Source organism: Hyla sarda, chromosome 3, assembly GCF_029499605.1.
Source record: "Hyla sarda isolate aHylSar1 chromosome 3, aHylSar1.hap1, whole genome shotgun sequence".
Taxonomy (NCBI): Eukaryota; Metazoa; Chordata; class Amphibia; order Anura; family Hylidae; genus Hyla; species Hyla sarda.
The window spans coordinates 87408932-87432265 of record NC_079191.1 but is presented as its reverse complement, the minus strand read 5'-3'; the positions used below and the strand labels follow the sequence as shown (position 1 = coordinate 87432265).

Genomic DNA, 23334 nt, shown 5'->3' with positions numbered 1-23334 from the left:
GAGGGGGCATGCCGGCTAGTTCAAAGCCATCACACCTCTTTCCATAATCGTGAATGGAGGGGACGTGGCGTCTGGCATCACCAGTCATCGGGCACGGAGTGGAATTCGCTCCGTGCACCTAATTACAGGAGTTCCACAGCAGAGACTGCGGGAGTCCCCAGCGGCAGGACCCCTGCGATCTAACAGCTTATCCTCTATCCTTTGGATAGGGAATACGATGTTTTCAGCAGAATACCCTTTTGATTCCGCTCCCCCTGGATTTCTGACCATTACCACCTGCTTCCGCAAGGAGCGTGTTCCACTCCCGCCCACTCCTGCAACGTGTTTCCAATCCCCCAAACATTTTGTTACTTTTTTAGAAATAGTACCCCCTTGCCATTTTTTTACCCCCCCCCCCATGTCATTTAATTACCCCCCTTGTGCCATTTCATCACCCCCCTTGTGCAATTTCATCACCCCCCTGTGCCATTATATCAGCGAAGGATTTTCCATGACCCGCTGTATGTTCTGTGATTGTCCGCTCCCGCCTGTATGTTTAGGTTTCACCCGCCGTCCGGACCCCAATCCTGATGCAGGGCTCTACTGTCCCACCTTCATTCAAAACATTGGTGCCATCACTACAGTGGGAAATTCTTCCCCAAGGTAAGCTTATTGCTCGGTTAACACAGGATTTTTGTTTACATTTAATTTATATATATTTACTCTAGACATGAATAAAAATGTATTTGATAACAACTACTTACATTATAGAAGTAAAAAAACACATTACAATGTATACTTTTATGTTTTTACTAGACACAATAGCGTAAATCTAGTACACTATTCTACAAAGTGCAAAAAATAGAAAAACATTTTTCCAAAAACGGAAAAAAACTGCAGTGTGAACCGAGCCTATGACAGCATCTTTTAAAAACAGTATTTCATTCTTATCTTCTATTCATTTTCTGAAGTAAGCATGTCACATTAAGTCTTAATAAAACTAGTTGACGACCTTCAAGCCACTTGTAGAACAGCCAGTTACCAGAAATAACTGACATACTATGTCCTATTCAGCAGTGTCGCACATAATATTGGCAAATGTATGTATGCTTAAAATCCACATTTAACACATGGAGAAGTTGATATGGATTCACAAAACATCAGAACATCAGATCCACTCACTGAAGTACTTGAGCAGTTTTTCAGACAATGAATATTCTTGGATATTTTTTCTGTTAAGATGTATTACATAGTTTTAGATTCTCTTGTACTATTGATTTATGCAAAGTTTGTTGCATGGTGTAATGTCTAGTTATTGTAAGATTGCAGAAAAGTGGTATGGCCTAGTCTAGGTTCAGTCAGTTTTGATCTATGGAGCTGTTACAGCAGGGGTTCTCAACCAGGGGTAATTCACGGCAATTTGCTGACAAATACTAGCCAAGCATTGGCCAGTATTTGTTAGCACAGAGCAGGGATTGGACACCACAGTCGCCGGGGTAGCTCACTATATTGTACCGCGGCCGAGGCCACTTTACTTGAGCTGCAGTGGCTGCCGGTACTGACGTGTGACGTCCCTAACGTTGCGCGGAGGTGCCGGCACAGCGCAGAAGGATGTCACCCGTCAGTGCGGCCCTCCGACTCCCGCCGAACGGGATAGACACAGGCCTGGTAAGCATGTTAAACTAAGTGACACTGCAGTATGGGAGGATGTTATTGTATGTATCTCCATATATTGTCCTAGGGGGATCCGAGGGGGGGGGGGGGGGATAATGGCACAAGGGTATTAAGATGGAGGGGGGGGGATAATGGCACAAGGGTATTAAGATGGAGGGGGGGGGATAATGGCACAAGGGTATTAAGATGGAGGGGGGGGGATAATGGCACAAGGGTATCACATTAGTATTGCATTAGAAAGGTAAGCACATGGCATTATGAAATTAAGTACTTTTATTACCTATTTTGTCCACGGGTACCCCTCACGCATAAGTTCCACACGAGGGGTACCCGCGGACACACTTTCACCCTTTGGGGGTACAGTTTTGAAAAAGCTTGAGAACCACTGGTTTACAGCATCTCAGAGCTTCCTTACGTTCCACAGAACTGGCATAAATTCCTATGTGGCCTTTTTTGTTTCCCCAGCAAATAGAACAGGAAATAAATCTACAAATTTTCAGATTTGAAGCAGAATTCTGCTTTGCTGTGATGACTCTATATACTCTGTAGTATAATAGGAAGCAAAGCTGCATCCCTACTAGAATCTCCTTTAGAGAAAGCAGCATAACTGAGGACAGAGAAGAGTAAATCCAGATAGCAATTGACATACGAGCAATGTGGGAGTAGTTCATTTATTATTAATGTGCTGATCCATAGAGCAGAAAACAAAACAAAAAGGAAAATGACGGGAAAACAGATCAATAGCCCATTTCTGGGTGCCTAGTGGCACGGTGTATTCTGCTCCAGTAGTTTCCAGAGCTCGTTGGAGAGCACTTAGCGGAGCAATGTGGAAGCTGTAATTTCTTCTATGATGTTTTTCCCCCATTTCCCTAACTGGAAAAGTCAGTTTTCTACCCAGAGCCTTGTAATTATGTCAGCATGGGATGGGTGATGAGCATCTCCGCAGTCTTCAGATGACATATCCCAGCTGAATATACAACAACAGGACATTTTAAGGGAATTACACAGTTGCACAGCATACTTTAGGTTCTTTAAATATCCATTTCAGCGAGACTTGCGGTAACAAAGAGGCTCTGTGTGCAAAGCGTAAACTCTGCGGCACTGAATGGCCATTTGAAGGCTTGTGTAACTCACTATAGTGCTCTTCTCCCTGTGGTGGGGTCACGTGGCAGTCAATAGGTTAAGACAAACACTCGAGAAATAATGCTTTTCTCCATAAGACTGGGGTTATAGAGAGACTAAACAGATATGGCTCAGTGTGAGCCGCAGCTCCTGCTGTGGGGTGTATATCAGAACAGCACAATGTACAGAGTGCAGCTCCTCCTCCGGGACATGCTATATACACAAACACAGCAGAGGTATTAACAGCAGGACATTGTGGAGATACTAATAGAGGAAACGGGTATAAGAGTCACATTAATGTTTCATGTTCTGGCAGCAGCGGATCGTACGTTTCTCCAGCAGGATTCTGCATCACTTGCATGAGGGACAAGATCATGTTAGCTTCTCAACACTAATAATTTATAATTCATAAATATGTTAATACTCCTACATTAAAAGTGAATGAGTGGCCTAAGCTATGAAATATATATATATTTTTTTTTGGTCTATAAAAAACATTTTGATAGCACAAAACAAAACTGGGCATGTAAGAGAATGAAGGAGCACCAAGGTGATGGCGGTCCCTAATGCCTCATTTGTGCCTTATATCATTCTGTTCATGCAAATGTATTTGTGGTCTTATTTATGCATTATACCTATATCTGTATTTTATATGGGTTATGTTAAACATTTAAGCAGTATCTTGAGTAATGTTGCTGTCCAGCTTACCCTTAAGGGTTGCTTGTCATCATTGTGAGTTTACGGCTGGGTCCTGAGCCATCTTGGAGCCACAGGTTGTTAACGTGCTGGAAAAGTGTTTTAGTCTTTTCACTTTTCCAACAAAGTTTATAAAAAGAGGCAGAACATATGATTTTAGGGAGAAATTACTGCAAGGCAGCATCAAGTGACAAGAAGGGGCGTTTGGGGGGCAGGAGAGCCCATGTTAGGTCAAATGCTGTTGAGACTCCAGGAAAGCACTCTATTGCTACAGATGATTATCTCGGAGTTTAATGAGAGAGAGAAACTGTCAAACAGATCTACAGTTTTGCCACAGCAGATATGACTGGTGCCCCATGGGGGTAAGCAAGGGGAGAAATATTGTTTCAGCAAATTATCAAACATGTGCCGGCTGATGTTTCACAATATACTTCAAGAAACAAGAAAACTGCATTCTGTGTCTGACTGTTACTTGGTGTCCCCTGGAACTGGCATCAGCTGCTGGTGGTCCTAATTTGGTCTTTGGGCAGCTAACCATATCACATTCCACACCAAGCGCCCACTGTCCCATTCAAACATTCTAGGAAAACACGCTGTATGCACGTCAGGGGCAAGGTAGTCACATGGACTGTCGCCCAAACCCCAACATACCTGGGACCTGCCACATTCATACTGACTTATCTTCATTTGCTGGGCAGGAGAATTCAATATTTCCCTGATATTATCTATTTGAGGTTGAGGAGAAGCTGGTGTTTTGCTGATTCACTGAAATAACATCTTCACAGAAAGAGCAATGGTCATTTCTGGGCTTAAGAATTCAACAGATACGAAAATATGTCAAGTAGGAGCCAAATATTTCAGTAGAGTGCTGGCACAGCCTATCCTTCTCTGCGATGAAATAACATAACTTTGTATCAGAAGTGATTTGGGTCCAAATTTTGGTGATTATTATTCTTTAGAGGGATAACTAACAAAGTGCAGAAAAACTGCTTCATCCAAATAGTGACTACTATAGCTCATATATTCACTGGTTCTGAGAAAGTCCATAAGGATTTGTGTTTACATCTGTAAAATATATTTCCAGCTCCCCTAAAAAGCTTCATCTTTATAACTTATATAAATATCTGTTTTCACAAACCTTTAACTACTCCGTTGGAAAACTATATATACATTTTTTTTATTTTTTTCAAATCATCTGGTGCCAGAAACTTAAACAGATTTGTAAAGTTACTTCTATTAAAAAATCTTAATCCTTCCAGTACTTATCAGCTGCTGTATGATAATGACTGAACATTACGGATAATGAATATATATTTAAAGTTTTTTTTAAGACTTAGAAGGTTTTAAAGAGTCAGTCCCCACAGACATGAAAGTGCGTTTGCAGCTGCTGATATCAGTAAGGACTGAATAGGTTACAGTACATGACTAACTGGAATCACACTTATCTCTACGTTTTCCATGGAATACAATAATGGCTGTAACAATGCAAATAATTGTATATATCTTACAGTGAAAACACTTGAGCTAATGGTTAAACACTTATCCATGCATGTCACTTTACACAACAAACAGAAGTGGTCCAGGCAGAACTGTACTTACTGGTAGTTGTGAATGTGACAGAACAGTGCAATGTTGTGTTTATGAAAAACATACAAAAATGCCATTTCTCCCCCTCCAATCCCCCCCTGGCCAATATATGAGATACATACAATAACGCCCTCCCATACTGAGGTGTTACACTTAGTTTAACATGCTTACCAGGCCTGTGTGTATCCCATTCAGCAGGAGTCTGAGGGGTGCACTGACGCGTGACGTCCTTCTGCGTTGTGCCAGCACCTCCGCACAATGTCAGGGACGTCACACGTCAGTCCCAGACGACTGTGGCGTCCAATCCCAGCTCTGCGCTAACAAATACTGGCCAATGCGTGGCCAGTATTTGCCAGCGAATTGCCATACCCCCGCATAACACTTGGCATAACCCTGGGGGTACGCATACCCCTGGTTGAGAACCCCTGTTCTAGAACTCATCTACTGTTCTTTAAACAGGGACACTTCTGATTGGTGGTCATTGGTAGGGATCGACCGATATTGATTTTTAGGGCCGATACCGATAATCTGTTAACTTTCAGGCAGATAGCCGATAACTTATACCGGAATATCTGTTTAAGTTATCGGCTATTTCTCCACTACAACCCCCCGCCCACGCAGAAGCCGCTGCAGATCAATCATTTAAAAGGGGCGCTTTAAATCAATGAACTGCAGAGGCTTTTGCGGTGCGGGGCAAGAGACCGCCGCCACCTGCTTCTCCAACCACCGCCGCTGCCCCATTGCCTCCCCCATCCCCGGTTTTATAATTACCTGTTCCTGGGTCCCGGGGTCCGTGCTACTTCTGGCTCCGGCGGCATCCTGAGCTGTCACTGTACGCAGTGACGTTGCGTTTAGGACGTCACTCGTCATTGCGCAGTGCACAGCAATAGCGCAGGATGCCACAGGAGCCAGATGTAGCACGGACCCCGGGAACAGGTAATTATAAAACCGGGGAGGCAATGGGGCAGCGGCGGCGGTCTCTGGCCGGGGCGGCGCGGTGCATTATAGACATTATCGGCAAGGTAATTGCCGATAACGGACAAAATCGTGAGTATTGGCCAAACCGATAATCGGTCGATCCCTAGTCATTGGTGCTAGACTTGCCAGAGCCAGGCCTGAGCAAACTGCACACCTTGCAGGATGTTCTTGTGCAAGTCCTCCTGTGGACGTAAAGAAGGGTCAGAGAAGGATGTAAAGAATACAATGAATGCTCAGATAAATCCAGGTTGTATTATACTGACAGGTGGGCTCGAATTTGGCAAAATCAGCATGAATCAATGTACCCTTCAGGTGTCATTGATGTGTAGGTTGTGGAATGGTGTGTAGGTTTAGGTGTGTAGGTTGTGGAATGGTGGTGTGAATGTTTGCCTTGTTTCCTTGGTCTTCACAGTCCTCAGACCCTAAGCCTATAAGCAGAGGCTGTTCAAAGCATGTCAGTCCCTGTCATTTAAAAAAAAAAAAAAAAAAAAAACATTTGACAAATCACAGGCATGTCAGAACTACTTTGGTAAAGTGCGGGGTTAAGCGGTTCACTTTGCAGCTCACAGCTTGCTGCCTTTTCCATCTAACTGCAGAAGACGCTTCCTTGTGAGTCTATATAGCAAGTCTGCAGAAAAATGACAATGCAGCAAGCTGGGGAGTTAAGCAGTGTGAACAAACCCTAACAATCTGTCATGGTCTTAACACCCAGACCCCGACCAAAACTTTCAAATCAAATCAAAACTTTTGACGGAGTATATACTTTAGGTGTACACAGTGTATACAGCGCAACATATTCTCCACACAGGACACAAAAACAAAGGAATACTGTACTGCCACTTTACAGAACTTCAGAATTTGGATTACTGCCAGGGAACAAGCGACCTACCACATCTGTCTAAATGTTTTTTTTACAACATTTGGGCACAAGTCTCTAGTCCCTGGCAGGTTCAGTATACACTGCTCAAAAAAGAAAAAAAAAAAAAAAAAAGGGAACACTTTAACAACACAAATTTAACTCCAAGTCAATGACACTTCTGTGAAATCACACTGTGTCCACTCAGGAAGCAACACTGATTGACAATCAATTTCACATGCTGTTGTGCAAATGGAACAGACAACAGGTGGAAATTATAGCAATTAGCAAGACACTCCCAATAAAGGAGTGGTTCTGCAGGTGGTGACCACAGACCATTTCTCAGTTCCTATGCTTCCTGCCTGATGTTTTGGTCACTTTTGAATGCTGGCGGTGCTTTCACTCTAGTGGTAGCATGAGACTGAGTCTACAACCTACACAAGTGGCTCAGGTAGTGCAGCTCATCCAGGATGGCACATCAATGCGAGCAGTGGCAAGAAGGTTTGCTGTGTCTGTCAGCATAGTGTCCAGAGCATGGAGGTGCTACCAGGAGACAGGCCAGTACATCAGGAGACATGGAAGAGGCCGTAGGAGGGCAACAACCCAGCAGCAGGACCGCTACCTCCGCCTTTGTGCAAGGAGGAGCACTGCGTGAGCCCTGCAAAATGACCTCCAGCAGGCCACAAATATGCATGTGTCCACTCAAATGGTCAGAAACAGACTCCGTGAGGGTGGTATGAGGGCCTGACATTCACAGGTGGGGGTTGTGGTTACAGCCCAACACCATGCAGGACATTTGGCATTTGCCAGAGAACACCAAGATTGGCAAATTCGCCACTGGCACCCTGCGCTCTTCACAGATTAAAGCAGGTTCACACTGAGCACATGTGACAGATGTGAGAGTCTGGAGATGCTGTGGAGAATGTTCTGCTGCCTGCAACATGCTCCAGCATGACTAGTTTGGCTGTGGGTCAGTAATGGTGTGGGGTAGCATTTCTTTGGGGGGCCGCACAGCCCTCCATGTGCTTGCCAGAGGTAGCCTGACTGCTATAAGGTACCAAGATGAGATCCTCAGACCTCTTGTGAGACCATATGCTGGTGCAGTTGGCCCTGGGTTCCTCCTAATGCAAGACAATGCTAGACCTCATGTAGCTGGAGTGTGTCAGCAGTTCCTGCAAGAGGAAGGCATTGATGCTATGGACTGGCCCACCCGTTTCCCAGACCTGAATCTGATTGCGCACATCTCGGACATCATGTCTCGCTCCATGCACCACAGACTGTCCAGGAGGACATCCCACAGGAGACCATATACCACCTCATCAGGAGCATGCCCAGGCATTGTAGGGAGGTCATACGGGCATGTGGAGGCCACACACACTACTGAGCCTCATTTTGACTTGTTTTAAGGACATTACATCAAAGTTGGATCAGCCTGTTGTTTGGTTTTCCACTTAGATTTTGAGTGTGACTCCATATCCAGACCTCCATGGGTTGATAAATTTGATTTCCATTGATAATTTTTGTGTGATTTTGTTTTCCGCACATTCAACTATGTAAAGACGAAAGGATTCCATACGATTAATTCATTCAGATCTAGAATGTGTTATCTTAGTGTTCCCTTTTTTTTTTTTTTTTTTTAGTAGTGTATGTATTCAGAACACTTTTAGTCTTCGGTAAATAACTAAATTTTTCAGACGTCACTACCAGGAAAACCTGCTGATGGGAAGAATCCAGATTATTTTGCTTGCAATGTCCCCAAGGCAGTAAGAAAGCTTTAGTATGTCTCTGCTGATGTGCATGAAGGGAACATGAGGTAACATGTTTTCAGCATCTATTAGTGCATAGGCCTCGCGGAAAGTTGGCTGCATTCCTGCACCCATTATGCAACACTACTTATAGTTTCTCTCACTACCATCTTTAAAAGCTGCATACTCAGTTTTATGATCCAATAAATGATGGCATGCGGAAAATACAAATTCAGTCTCGCTCAGAGGCGGCTCTACTTTTAGGCGAGCTAGGCGGCCATCTAACTCTAGCCCATAAGAAAGTAGAATGAGTGGCCATGTGTACAATGTATGCATCGCCACTCATTCTGCAGAAACAGGAATCCCTGCTCCCGTACTTTACCAGAGCTCTGCTGCACTTACAGTGGGTGCAAGTGGCCAATCCCGTGTCTATCTGTCTGGTGTGGCATGCGGCACAGAACTTCTGAAGTCCTGCTCAGCACACTGCCCCAGAAGGACAGGCACAGTCCAAAGAGGGGGAGCAAAGGAGGTGCAGCAGCTCCGAAGCACACATTGAGTGCTGCTGCACCAGACAGAGAAAAGTGCGAGCCTTGGACAGTAGGCGAGAGAGCAACACAGAACCAGGGGACTATTATTCAAAGCAGGAGGGGAAGAGGTGGCACTAACAGTGGGGCATTAAGAAGGGGAAGCAGGAGACAGAGGAGCATATTAAAAGGGAACAAGTTCACTCAGGGGAAAGAGGTGGGGGATTTGTTTGAGGAGTCTGAAATGGGGGAGAGGCAGCCTTTTTTTAAGTGGGGAACATGAGGAGAAAAGGGCTCTATATAAGGGTGTACAGCAGGAAAGGAGGGGTATTGAAGAGGGGAGAGAAGGAGAAGATAGGTCTTTTAGGGGGAAAAGGAGGAGTGGAGGGCATTTATAAGGGGAAAAAAGGTAAGGAGAGTGTGAATAAGGAGGGGGCAGAAGGGAAGGAGCACATTTATGAAGGGGCAAAGATGAGTCTATGTGGGGTGCAAGGAGGGAACCTATTAGAGTAGGATCAGGAGGAGGCATCCATACAGAGAGGAGGATGGGGAGTCTCTGGTAGGTGGGTGACCAGATATTTATAGTGGTCGCAGGTGAAGAGCTGCAGGACAAGTGAAGGTTCTTCAGGGGAGTGTCAGGGAGGACAAACACGGCAACAGAGCCTTAGTGGGCGTCCCCATCTGTCACTATGAGGTCTCTTTTGGTCCTGTTTCTGCTGCACCTTACAGCACCCCGCAGGCTTGACATGCAGTGGTGAGTACTTTAGTTACACTTTCTGGCACCAGGGTAACATCTTAATCATTTGTCATCAGTATAGAAGATTTATGTATATTTTATTGATTCTGGAATTTAGCATTTTATGTGCAGGTGCAAAAGTTTACTAAACAGTTTTTCCATTGGGTGCAAAAACAGGTAAAAAAAATGCAAGAGACTGTAAATCTGGAGGCGCTGTAGTGACCCGCTCGGGGACATGGAACTAGTGATACCTGTATCCAGAAAGTGGCCAACATTGTGCTAATACTTTGCCTTGCCCTGGGTGCTACAAACGCACACTACGTTATGGCATCTTGTCAGTGAGAGCTTCTTGTTCGAGTGTTGCCTAAGGCCTCACAAAGTCTAGAGCCGCCCCTGGTCTTGCTGATTCTACCTTCAAGGAATACCAGCTGATAACCAGTGATATTCATTGTGCCATGTTTGCTATTTCCACCCAGAGGATATCGATTTACTAATGATTGTCTAAGATTAAAGAGGAAAAAAAAAGAAAGTTGGTTGATTTCCTAAAACAGAGCCATATCTGTCTATACATCCCTTTAAATTAACGTATTGTTATGTATTAGTTGTGCAACTTATACACCCCTATTATATTACAGTAAACCTGCCTCTGTCATATCTGAGAAGGTTGCATAATGGTGAATTCATTTTTGAATTATTCTTCTGAATGACTTTATATACAGAGCTTTACATCTTCTATGACTCGAGGATCCCCCAGTTTATCCTCAAGTAGTGACTGACAGATTCCCATAAATGTATACAGGTACGTTGTCCGATGCAAGGGACCAAGGAAGAAAAATCGGACTTCTCGCTCACAGCGCATTCACCCTAGGACACAATTGGTGCAAGCAACCTGAGGAAGAAGGGTTAACCCTTTGAAAGGCATTGTCCTTCAAGCCTTTGTTTATCTAAATAAAAGACACTTTGCTTGCACCAATTGTGTCCTCGGTGAATGCGCCTTGAGCGAGAAGTCGAATTTTTCTTCCCCGGCACAAGGAAAACCCAGCCAGGCTACCCTTGCACCAGATTACTTACCTGCATCTTGCACCGTAGTGCCAACGGTACAGACAGCTGGCTGCCTCCCAAAACCAATCTATTAATACGTGCTTCCCAGTGTTGTGCCTGCCAGCACAACACCCCAAGGTGAGCAAACCAGTCCACCAGTCTTACAACCAACTAACACCCCAAGTAACCGCACTATATAGCGTCGTATTCTGCCTTTTTTTTCTCTCCTCTCTATATTTACATACAGGGCAGGCGGTCAATCATAGCTGAAACTAGGGGCAACCAGACTGCCAGAAACAAACTTTATAGTCAGAGAACGTCAAGCTAAACTATAGAAAGGCATTGACAACTTATCTGAAATGGATATAAATGATAACATAAATGGCGGCATATGAAGTTAAATATGCTAACTGTTAATATTTCTTCTCCTGTTGGAGAGCAGAGAAAATGTATAAAATGTACATGAACCTAAGAGGTTAATCAGCATTGGCCTTAACCAAGAGGAATAAAATGACATTGCCTACCATGAAGTAACAAATCATACACAGAATACCTAAGGAATACCAGGTCATGTTATGTAACAGAACTCAGCATGTAAAGTACTGCTTAGGCTCCTTTCACACTATGAAATAGTTCCATTTAGGAACTTCCGTCAGAAGTTCCGTCACTATATCGGGGAAAACTGATGTCCCGTCACTGTATAACGTCCGTAATGAATTACGGGCATATACGGGTGCAAACGGGCAGTTACAAAACCCCATAGGCTGCAATGCGATTTAGTCACGGCCATCAGGGGTTTTGTAACAGCAGGTTTTCCCCGATATAGTGACGGAACTTCTGACGGAAGTTCCTAAACGGAACTATTTCATAGTGTGAAAGGAGCCTTAGTCATTCCATGCTGATGTCCTTACCTCATAGAAAGCTGCTCTATTTAATGCATCTGCACAATTACACTGTTTTACCACCCATTATTTGGCATTTATGTCTGTTATGCCTCTGCTGTTTCACACCATGACACCCCCTTTGCATCTTTTGTGGGAGAGAAACATTACCCTTAGGCCATTTCCTTATGTGTATTTTTATTTTTTTTTTGGCTTACATCACCGAAATTGTGGAGATTCCTGCAGGTAAGAAATAGCCATCTTCTCAAGGGCACTCAACAGGAGCTACATGGGCTCTTTCTTTGATATGCATGCTCTTGTTAAGAAAATTAGCTAAGGCCCCCTTTACATATATGCATCCTCAGCTTTCTTTTCCCTCCGGTGTTGCAAAAAAAAAAACAAAGCCAGAACCGATCCCATGCATTTGAACGGGACCGTTCACAAATCATCCGGCGTCTCAGTTTAGACGCCGGATGATTGGACTCGCCGGACCGGCACAGACAGTGGAATGCATTGTGCTGCGTTCACCTGTCCCTGCCGTATATACCTGTCAGGCAACTGATGGCAACTGATTGTTTTGACTGATAACAATTTATGCACTTTTTGAGCATCAGTCGTGCCATCAGTTGTCAACAGTTTATGTAAAAAAATGGAGCCTGACAAAACTGACATAGGCCAAGTTTACATAACAGGATTCCTGGTATATATAAAACTGTCCAAGTCAGCAAGTAGAAATGTCATGGCTTACTAACAGATTGTATGTGCCAGTGTTTCCCAACCAGGGTGCCTCCAGCTGTTGCAAAACGACAACTCCCAGCATGCCCGGACAGCCTTTGGCTGTCCGGGCATGCAGGGAGTTGTCGTTTTGCAACAGCTGGAGGCACCCTGGTTGGGAAACACTGGTATGTACTGTCAGCTTTCTGCTAGGTTTTTTCCGATCACCACTAAGCCTCCAGTAGCGATCAGCTCCAATGGTTATGCCCAGAGAGGCTGTGCTCCAATGCGTTCAGCTTCTACCATCACTTCAATCAGTAAGAATGATAAATTAGTTTTCTGAATTGTTTTGTTGTAGAACTGTGGACCCAGCTTGGCAGCATGCACAGATACACTGAGGCATAATGGGACATGTAGCTTACACACATCCCGTTGCACATGCTACTGACCTCCTCAGCAGGTAGAACATGAATGGCATGTAATGATACTAAAAACTTTTGTTAAAAAATTATGCTAAGATCGAAGGTGCGTGAAGGTGACTTTCTGCAAATCTTTAACTAAGTCATACAAAGAGTGACTAAAAACAGCATATAAAAAAGGGCCATAAACATATTAACATCCAAGTTTGAAGCCTTAAAAAAAAAAAAAACTCCTGGTATGTCACTAGGACACGTCTGAAGTTGTCATTAATGCATGTTTGTGTCCCATGACTCCCTACTGATCACTAGCACAAAAAGCCGGGGGGCTCCTCTAAGCAATGTCTCCTTTGTCTTCTGATAAATTACAGTTTCATAGTGAATCAGAGCTTCCGACTAAACACAACAAGTCTTCAAAAGACAAAGGGCCATAACATTTGGAAGCACAATGCTACTGATGGGGGGGGAATCACAAGACACAAACCTTCACCAATGAGGTAATTTGACACGTCAAGAGATGTTCAATGGCAAAAGTTGGCAATTCTGGAAAAAGGATGACATTTCCCAAAGCCGATGTGCAGAAATGAGGTGATCTTCATAGTGACTACAAGCACGGGTTAACATATTTAGTTAAAAAATATGAACAATCTAAAAAAGGTTTACAAGCACAAATAGGATATGTTTTGAGCATGGAGATGAGAATTTCTTGTTCAGAGCCATTGATGTTAATGAGCACAAATAATTATTTTTCCCAATATGCGCAGAGAAAGCAAGAAGAATAATTACATGGATTCTCCCCTGTGACGGTAGCTGGATGTAATGGATCTTAGCAGCTGGATCCCACACAAGCTGATCTGACCCTAATGCAATTTTAAAAGGGATTGTTCAATTGCCTGTGAAAACCCCTTTAAAAATGGCAACTAGAAATTCAGCCCTGACCACTGGATTTTTCCACTTATACTTTACATATTTATTGCCATGTGTAAATCCTCTCATATTAGTCTGAAAGTAGAGATTAGAGATGAGCAAACTTACAGTAAATTTGATTCGTCACGAACTTCTCGGCTCGGCAGTTGATGACTTATCCTGCATAAATGAGTTTAGCTTTCAGGTGCTCCGGTGGGCTGGAAAAGGTGGATACAGTCCTAGGAAAGAGTCCCCTAGGACTGTATCCACCTTTTCCAGCCCACGGGAGCACCTGAAAGCTGAACTAATTTATGCAGGATAAGTCATCCACTGCCGAGCTGAGAAGTTCGTGACGAATCTAATTTACTACAAGTTCGCTTATCTCTAGTAGAGATCAATGCAAGAAGCTTTACACAGCAATCGACAATACACTTCTGTATGTCACCTCCTTCAAGCAGACAATGCACCATCAACTGTATGTAGAGTACATGAGTGTTTACAGTAGGGGGGTTTTTGAAGAAAGTTCCGTAAATTAGCATTACTTTTTTTGTACTATGGCCAGGCATATAGATGCAATAGAAAAACAACATATACTTACCTTCCCAGCTCCACCAACCGCTTTTCTCACAAAGCTCCTGGTCCCGCTATGCAGCACCTCTGGGATTAGGGTCAGTACATGCAGGTGCCTGTACAGCCGATCAGTGGGCGCAGTGGTGTCCCGCCTTAGCCACTGATTTGTTGAGAGGGCAACTGCACATCCGGGTCCTGATCCCAGAAGTGTCATGCAGCAGAAGTTCAGTGAGAACAGCATCAAGGATTCAGTGAGAACAGCAGCAAGAATTTTCTAAAGTAAATAAATAAATAAATAACTAAAAATCCCCCAATACCCCTAGGTTGGGAAAGCTTTAACCATTGGTAGGTACTGAAAAGGAGTTCTACTGAGACTACTGAGAAGGAGGGTGGGCTCAAGGATAGGGGAGTCCTAATAAGAGGGAGTGGACTTTTGGCTACTGAAAGGGGTGGGCTCTGCTGGAGTCCTGCAATGTCTTTTATAAAAACATAGTCTTAGCAGTTAAAAGGGTGATCCGGAAAACTATTTTTTCCTAATCAACTGCTGCAAGAAAGTTAAACAGATTTGTAAATGACTTCTATTTAAAAATCTTAATCCTTCCAGTACTTATCAGCGGCTGTATGCTCTAGAAGAAGTTGCATAGTTCTTTTCTGTCTGACCACAGTGCTCTCTGCTGACACCTCTGTGTGTCAGGAACTGTGCAGAGCAGGAAAGGTCTGCTATATGGGATTTTTTTCTTCTATGGACAGTTCCTGACATGGACAGAGGTGACAGCAGAGAGCAATGTGGTCAGACAGGAACGAACTGTACAACTTCCTCTGTATCATACAGGAGCTGATAAGTACTGGAAGGGTTAAGATTTTTTAAATAGAAGTAATTTACAAATCTGTCTGCCCAATATTCGGAATCCTATCAATAGTCCCTGGCCCTATCTTATATGGAGGAAAGCCGTATGCCTATCCCATGCATGCTTAAACTCCTTCATTGTATTTGCTGCTATCACTTTTGCAGGAAGACTATTCCATGCATCCACTACCCTCACTATTAGATCCCCATCTGTCTCATCTTACATGTCCAAGCTATACATGTTAAGGTCCTTTAACCTTTCCTGGTAAGTTTTATCCTGCAATCCATGGACTAGTTTAGTAGCTCTTCTCTGAACTTTGTCCATAGTACCTTTATCCTTCTGGAGATACCGTTTCCAGTACTGCGCACAATACTCCAAGTGAGGTCTCACCAGTGTTCTGTACAACGCCATAAGCACTTCTATCTTTCTACTGCTAATATCTCTCCCTATACTCCCATGACCACTTCCCAATCTACTGCTAATACCTCTTCCTATACATCCAGGAGCCCTTCCCTCTCTACTGCTAACCCCTCTCTCTATACACCTAAGCATTCTGCTAGCATTTTCTGCTGCTCTATTACATTGTCTGCCCACCTTTAAATTGTTCTAAAATAATGACCCCTAAATCCCTTTCCACAGAAACTCCGGTTAGGACTGTATCACGTATTCTATATTCTGCCCTTGGATTTTTATGTCCCATGTGAACTATTTCACACTTGTCCACATTAAATGTCAGTCGCCAGAGTTCGGACCATTTTTCTAGTTTACCTAAATCATTTGCCATTTTGGCGTATCCCTCCAGGAACATCAACCCTGTTACATACTTTGTGTCAAAATCCATTTCTTTATATGTTTCAACAACTTCTTTAAGGGGTTGCATGACCCTACAGGCTGTATTTGTCGCTCTGTACCTTTAAAGCTGGCCCGTAGATTTTGCTAAGATATGCTTTTAAAGGAAATCTGTCACCAGTGTCACCTGCACTAACCTGTCAGTACCGACACCTTACTCACCTAATCCCGGTCCGTGCAGGGGATCTCCGGAAATCATCTCCGTTAGCATAAGCTCCAGGCCCGACTTGGTGCAAGGGCGGAGCTTAGTGACGTCACCGCTGCTGTTCTCTAGAAGCGGGGCCCAGCAGGGAGCAGGTTAGTGCATGTGACACTGGTGACAGATTTTTCATTTAAGTCTTTTTTTACATTGCAAAATTAGAAACAAGAGAAGTTAACCAAGTTTAGATGCTAGAACTACAATCATGCACTATAGTAACAATAAATGCTCCCAATGATTTATGAGAACATTCCTTACCTGTTACATTGTAACTAAGTGTTCTGAATTCTCTAGCACCTTAATATAAACCAAGTCCAGGCAGAAGGGAATGGCTGAGTGCATAAGGTCTAAAAAGGTCCTCAGTGCTGCTTCCCATGAAGGTTCATGAACAGCGCAGTTCAGAAAAGCATAAAAATGCACATGAACCCATAGATACATTGTAACATCTAGTGAGGTTTTATTCACATTCAAGCATTGACAGCTGTCACCTACATATATGATACAGTAAATACCCGAATGAAGTGCTGCCCTGGTAAGCCTGGTGTGGCTATTTCTTACATCTAAATGGCCCACAGGGGTGATCTTATGAAGGAAGAGGGGTGTACCCCGCCCTCTCCTTTTATGAACCAAAATGGAGAGTAATACCGGTGGACTCCTTAGGATACAAACATAAGTCTAAGCATTAAGACTTTATGGAGTTATCGCAAAATTCAAACTTATCAAGAGCTGCCAAAATAGCTGCCAAAAGTACAGTGTTCAGCTATCTTCATAAGTCCTGTAGCAAGTAAATGGAGTGGTGGTTAAAAAAATCTGCAATGCCGTTCCATTCACTTGGGGTTCAGGGGACTCCAGTACAGAGCCCACTGATTACTTAAAAAAAAAAAAAGTTGATGTGTCACACAGATATATGTCTAAAGTTTTGATTGGCTGGGGTCTCAGTGCTAAGCCCCCACAAATCACAAGATAGGGCCAGAAGTCACGGCGTTGTGCTTCACTCAGCAGATTGCCACTTAATCTCACTTATTCTAATAAATTGGATTAAGCGGCATGTGAAGACCACAATAGAACACTTCCCCTAGCTATATCTAGAAATTGGTGGGGATCTCAGAATGGAGACCATGACCAATCAATTTTTCACCTCTTTTAAGTGGCAGTGAGACTTTACAAGGGGAGAAAATCATTAGATGTATTCCCCTACCTTACAGAAAGGATCTTGGGGAGGGGATCCTTCTTAATATAACAAGTTCTTTTAATAACTTAATATAACAAGTTCTTTTAGGGTATATTGTGGTCTTATCTACAGAAAAAGCATTATGCAGTAAATAATAAGACTTACAGTTTGCATTTGGTTCTGGCTCCTCTTCAGGAAAAATAGTTCCTGGTCTCCATTTTTCTCTTCATGTCATGTGGTCAGCTAAGCATTGCAGCAAACCCAGCTCCAAATGGACTCAGCAGGGAAATTATTGGGCTCTATAAGGAAGACAAAAATGTATGTAAATAAATGAGTGACATGTCCACATTATTGAAGAGGTAGAATTTATGTTTACATATAAATAGTTAGAGAGCCATTTCCTCCACTAATTTCCAGAGTACAAATGGTTAAGGCATCTTCACTTTAAGGGCTTGAACTATGAAAATTCCGTCATACAAACTTACGGTAAGACATCTTCCCGTAACAAGACAGGAGGAACAGGTACAGAAATAATTATAGTTTTTTTGTCCGTTCATTAATTTATATGATCTTGTGACAATGGAGAAACAAAAACAAAAAGACGACTATTGATTGATGGATACGGCAGATCAGGACTAGCACAATAAACAGCCACTGGAAGAGCACAAATCCTCTTAAAGGAGACTTTTATAAAAAGACCATTACAAGGTTATTTCCATTTTAAGCATTAATGGCATATACACTGGCTATGCAGCAGTCAGGTACTGACAGAGGTTGCCAGTCATAAAGGCTTCAGTCATGTGCCATACTACTTGTATTATGGCTCCTACCAATGACTAGTTGCAGCGGTTACATGCCGGCTACCAGTAAAGAAAGACCAGGGCACCCCACCCACCAACTGTTTGCTGGATCAATGTGGGATCAGAGAGGTTTTCATGTTATTTTATTATATTTGAGTCCTGACAATATGGGACCTAACAACAATTAGAAGGTGATGGGTCATCAGAATATGAACGGCTTTGAAGGTATCCCAACCATTTCTGATATCGTTAAAGAAAAAAAAATATGGTAATGCATTAAGGGTGCCCCTAAGTAGGGTATATTTTCAAACAGGCCCTCCAAGACACGTTCCCTCTGGCACACCTACTTACCTGTGTCAACTACACTATAGAATGCACAACTCTCTGATGGGCTTTATCATATGGTATGAAGGGTTTGTCTGGAACCCACTCGAACCCAACCAATGTTTCACCAAGGGTTTTAACTAAACTGACTGAAGTGTGGAAAGACCTGTCCTACTAAGAAAAGGGCAGTTCCTTGTAGTCCAGCGACTTTTACTATTCATGCTGTATACACGATCATAGTAACAACATGTGTATTATATAAAGCGCATGTTGTGGCCAGATTAATAAAAAAAAAAAAAAAAACATTTTTCTTAGTGGGACGAATCTTCCTACAAAACAGCTTAAAAGAGGCACTCCGGCCCTAATACATCTTATCCCCATCTTATCCAAGTGTTAAGCGTGACGACCACGGGGCCGGAGTATCGTTACGTCATGACTCCGCCCCCCTCTCAATACAAGTCTGTGGGAGGGGGCGTGACGGCCATCACACCCCCTCCCATAGACTTGCATTGAGGGGGCAGGGCATGATGCCACACGGGGGCAGAGTCGTGACATCATCCAGGTGGAGAGGTGACTGTGCATGGAGGTCTAACAACAAGAGAAGGAGGAGAAGGGTTATTCCGGCTTTATCCATCTTAACCCTAATACAAAGAATAAGGGATAAGATGTATGATTGCAGGGGTCCCGCCGCTGGGGACCCCGCAATCTCTGTGCAGCCCTTCGCATTCTGTGGGAGGCACTGCCTCCGAGGCGGGGATGTGATGTCACGGCCAAGCCCCCTAGTGATGTCACGCCACTCCCCTCAATTCATGTCTATGGGAGGGGGCGTGACGACCGTCGCACCCCCTCCCATAGACATGAATGGAGGGGCCACCAAATTCAGTTCAGCAGGATGCCGAATCGCAGCACCCCTGCTGATCAGTTGTTTGCCAGAGCCATGAAGCAGCCACACACAATGAAACAGAGCAGGAAGCAGACAGCTCCATACATTGTGTAGTGGTCGTGCTGGGTTACTGCACCTCTGTTTCAACTGAAGTGAACGCTAAAAGGGTACTCTGCCTTTAGACATGTTATCACCTATGCAAAGGCGCGGGACCCCAGTCATCCCATGTACGGAGCGAAGGCCACGCCGTGCTGGATGATGGATGGCCACAGCCATCACGCCCCTTCCATTTACGTATATGGAAGGAGGCGTAACGGCTATGTTCTAGCCATCATGCCCCCTTCCCATAGACATGAATGGAGGGGGCATGGCGTGACATCATGGACATGTAAGCACCAGGCTTCAGTGTTCAGGAACGCTGCAGCGCTGGCCCAGAGATTGCAGGGGTTGGCCTTTGGCTAGGGAATAACATATCTAGGGGAGGAGTACCCCCTTTGACTAGGCTAAAGTGAATCAAAATGGCCACTACACAATGTATGCAGCCACCTGCATCCTGGCCTGTATCCCTGTGTATGGCAGCACTAGGGCGCTAACAGCTGATGTGTCAGCACGAAGAAGATCTAATTGTCTCTTAATGGATCTGTAACACACACAGGAATAGTACAGAGGATTTCTCCAACAGACGTATCTTTCCTGGGGCTTCGCACAGCACCTCACTGTTCATTTCTGTATGATAAACAGCTGAGCTGTGGGATAACTTTTGGTACAAATGCTTCTGCTCCATTACTCGCACAGTGAACACTGGGGCTTGTTTTATTGAAGAGCCCAAATGTCTTCCTGTTAGGACATACAGCATCGATCGGAATCTCTTTCATCCTGCGGCTCCCAACAGAGCAGTGAAATTATCAATACGCCAAGTACGTCATGTCTGTGTCTGGGCCTTGAGCTGCCAAAAAACACCACTTAAATAAGCCTCAGCTACTGAAAAATTGTGATTCTTTTCTAAACTACATTAACAATACAAAATGGTAAAAAGTATATAGGTTTTACTGGTCAGGGACCAGGCTATTTACAGTCAAATTACTACTATAGATGAATATAAGCAGGTGAATGGACTATGTCTTTATTTTGGTGGATTATTTAGAATATATCCTTTTAGGTGTAGAGGTCTCTGGCCATGATGATCATATCTGTATTACCATTTGTGGAAGAACCACGGCACTCGATTTGTCCGATGCACAACTGTCCCATGTTCACTCCCGCATTAACCACAGGTACTAACAGATAATGAGGGGGATGCTGATTCATATGATCCCTACCTTGCCCGGATCAGTCGAGCCGTTCACCCGCAATCTTGCACTGGCAGGGTTTTCAGGAGCCTAGTGGCACTGTGACGTCAGCGCCGCCCGCCTATGAATATTCATTCCCCCTCCCTCTGGTTCTCCCTCTCCCCGCCGCTCCTAACTGGACTTCACTTTGCATGTCAGGAAGCAGCACATGCGCACTGAAGACCAGTTAGGAGTGGCGGGGAGAGGGGGAATAAATATTCATAAGCGGGCAGCGCTGCGGACGGGCGGCACTGACATACCAGTGCCACTAGGCTCCTGAAAACCCCCCGTGCCAGTCCTGAAAACCCCACCCGTGCCAGTTACAGCTACATTTGCATATGAACATGTGACAGTTCTCCTTTAAAAACTCATTTATTGCAGCACAGGTATAACATGGGAGGAAATGTGGAACGCACTGCGTTCCACATTTCCTCCCATGTAATACCTGTGCCGCAATAAAAGAGTTTTTAAGTGCATCAGACAAATCGAGTGTTGAGATTCTTCTACAAATTGCAATTTCACCCGGCAGAGCTCCAACATAAACGGTGAGTTGTCTCCTCTTGCACTAGTATACAGGTGGTGCCGATCCCTCCGATCTCTCTGCTATCTATATCTGTATTACCGTTTTCTCCTTGACTTGGTAACTTTTGCTGTTGTAGACTTTATTGGTGTTTTCATTACACTGCTTTTCCTATCTAGGCCTGATCTGTTCTATCTTGTGATCAGGTAGTTCGGTTATTGATAGCTGATATTATTCTTTACCAGAAGTCTACAATGCTTTCAGTGGCAGGAAACAAACCGAGCCAGAGTCCTGGGACTCACAAATGCCAAGTGTTTCTACTAAGTTCATGATCTCTAGCTGCCTTCTAGCAGTGCCTTGTGCCAGCCTTGTAAATAGACAGCTGAATAAAAAGTATACAAATATTTACAGAGAGCAGCTTATGTCCTTATCATATTTTCCCACATGTCGTGCCACACTGCCAGCTGGTTTGGCTTTCTGAGCAGTCTGCGGCTCTGGCTGATCATCACATTAGCATTGAGTGGCTAATCTTGTTTGGATGGTCGTGACCAGACCAAGACTTTGCAGCTTACAGTCTACTACTGTGTCACCTCTAGCCTTGCTGTCCTACTTTCTACCTGTTGTAAAGACTAAGATCTAAATGGTCAAATTCCTCAACATAAAGCTGTCATGTTATAGAAGCCGATCTGTTCTCCACACAATCTGTTGCTTGTTTTCGCTATGCAAATCTGCAGAGCCAATACATCTGCCTACTGAAGAATGTTCTCTGAGGAAAACTCCTAGAAGGAACCTTTGTAAAGAAATCAAAAATAAGCCCTTACTGAATCAGTCATCTGATGACATCCATCCTACAGATCTTTCTTTATAGATCAGTCATCTTTATAGATCAGTCATCAACCAGGAAGGTGTGAAGGAGGAGCTACTATTTACTGTGTTTACTGTGTATATATCTTTCTTGTGTCCTTCCACATCAAGGAAAGAGGACATAAAAAAAAGGTCCAAAGTAAAGTCATGTGTATGAGACAGTTATTGCTGCCCATAAATCCTACAAAAAAAAATACATAAAAGTGGTATATATGTTACTCAGTACCTAATTCTGATCATGTGTATATCATTTTTAAGTGCCTAGCACATATATTTCTCTCACAAATACCTTCTAACTGTTGTTCATTTGTTTTGGCATTCTGTCCTTTGGAGGGGGCGTGTCCTTACTCTGAATGACTCCTCTTCCTCCCCGAGTCTGCTCTGCTGGATCTCTTTGTCCAATCCCTGCAGGCTGCTCTGTAACCCTCTCTTGTTTTCAAACAGGAGTCTGATAGGACAGGAGTGAGCACAGGAGTGCTAGTCCCACCCTCACATACTAATCTTTCTCTATGTCTGTGCTTCAGCTGGGACAAAGATGTAGTCAGAAAAGATTATGTTATGGATGGTATGGTGACCCCTAGTTGTCTTTTTTTTTTTTTTTATTAAACATGATTTCTATAAAAAAGAAAACATTTTTTATGAAGTATATTAGAAAAGTTAAAGTTTTGCCAAGATGTATAACATAAAAAGTTTTTGTATCTGACAGTGCCCATTTTAAAGATGGCTACCATCTTTGAAAATTAATGCAAACCCCATTTGTTCCTGGCATCAACAGATGTGACCTTTGGAGAAGTGAAAAAAGTGGATGAACAGACCCAGTATCTTATAAAATGAACTTAAGTTGAAGGCTTAAGGAAGGAAAATCTAGAGCTCCGTGTACCAATTCTATGACCTTATTTCTCTACAGATTTTAGCAGTCCATATTTTAGCAATGCTGAAGCTGCCAATACTCTGCATACACAATGTAGGTCTTGATCAGCTTGCTTATTTTCATAAACTAAGTTTATCATTTTCTGTGCAGATATAATGGTTCATAGAAAGTTTATCATGTGCAAACACTTTACATTCTGCTGTAAATTATTAGAGCACGAACAGCGGCCAATAGCAAATAGGCGTGTACTTT

The 23334-nt window shown here is 43.6% G+C and overlaps 1 protein-coding gene across 2 annotated transcripts in view; it reads right to left on the bottom strand.

Moving 5' to 3' along the window:
- The window catches only part of PIK3CB (phosphatidylinositol-4,5-bisphosphate 3-kinase catalytic subunit beta), a 175305-nt gene that overhangs the window by 95901 nt on the left and 56070 nt on the right, over positions 1–23334 (bottom strand). For both annotated transcript variants that reach the window (XM_056564542.1, XM_056564543.1), the window contains exon 2: positions 17658–17791. The gene's annotated coding sequence lies outside the window, so the exon portion shown is untranslated. The remainder of the gene's footprint in view (positions 1–17657; positions 17792–23334) is intronic.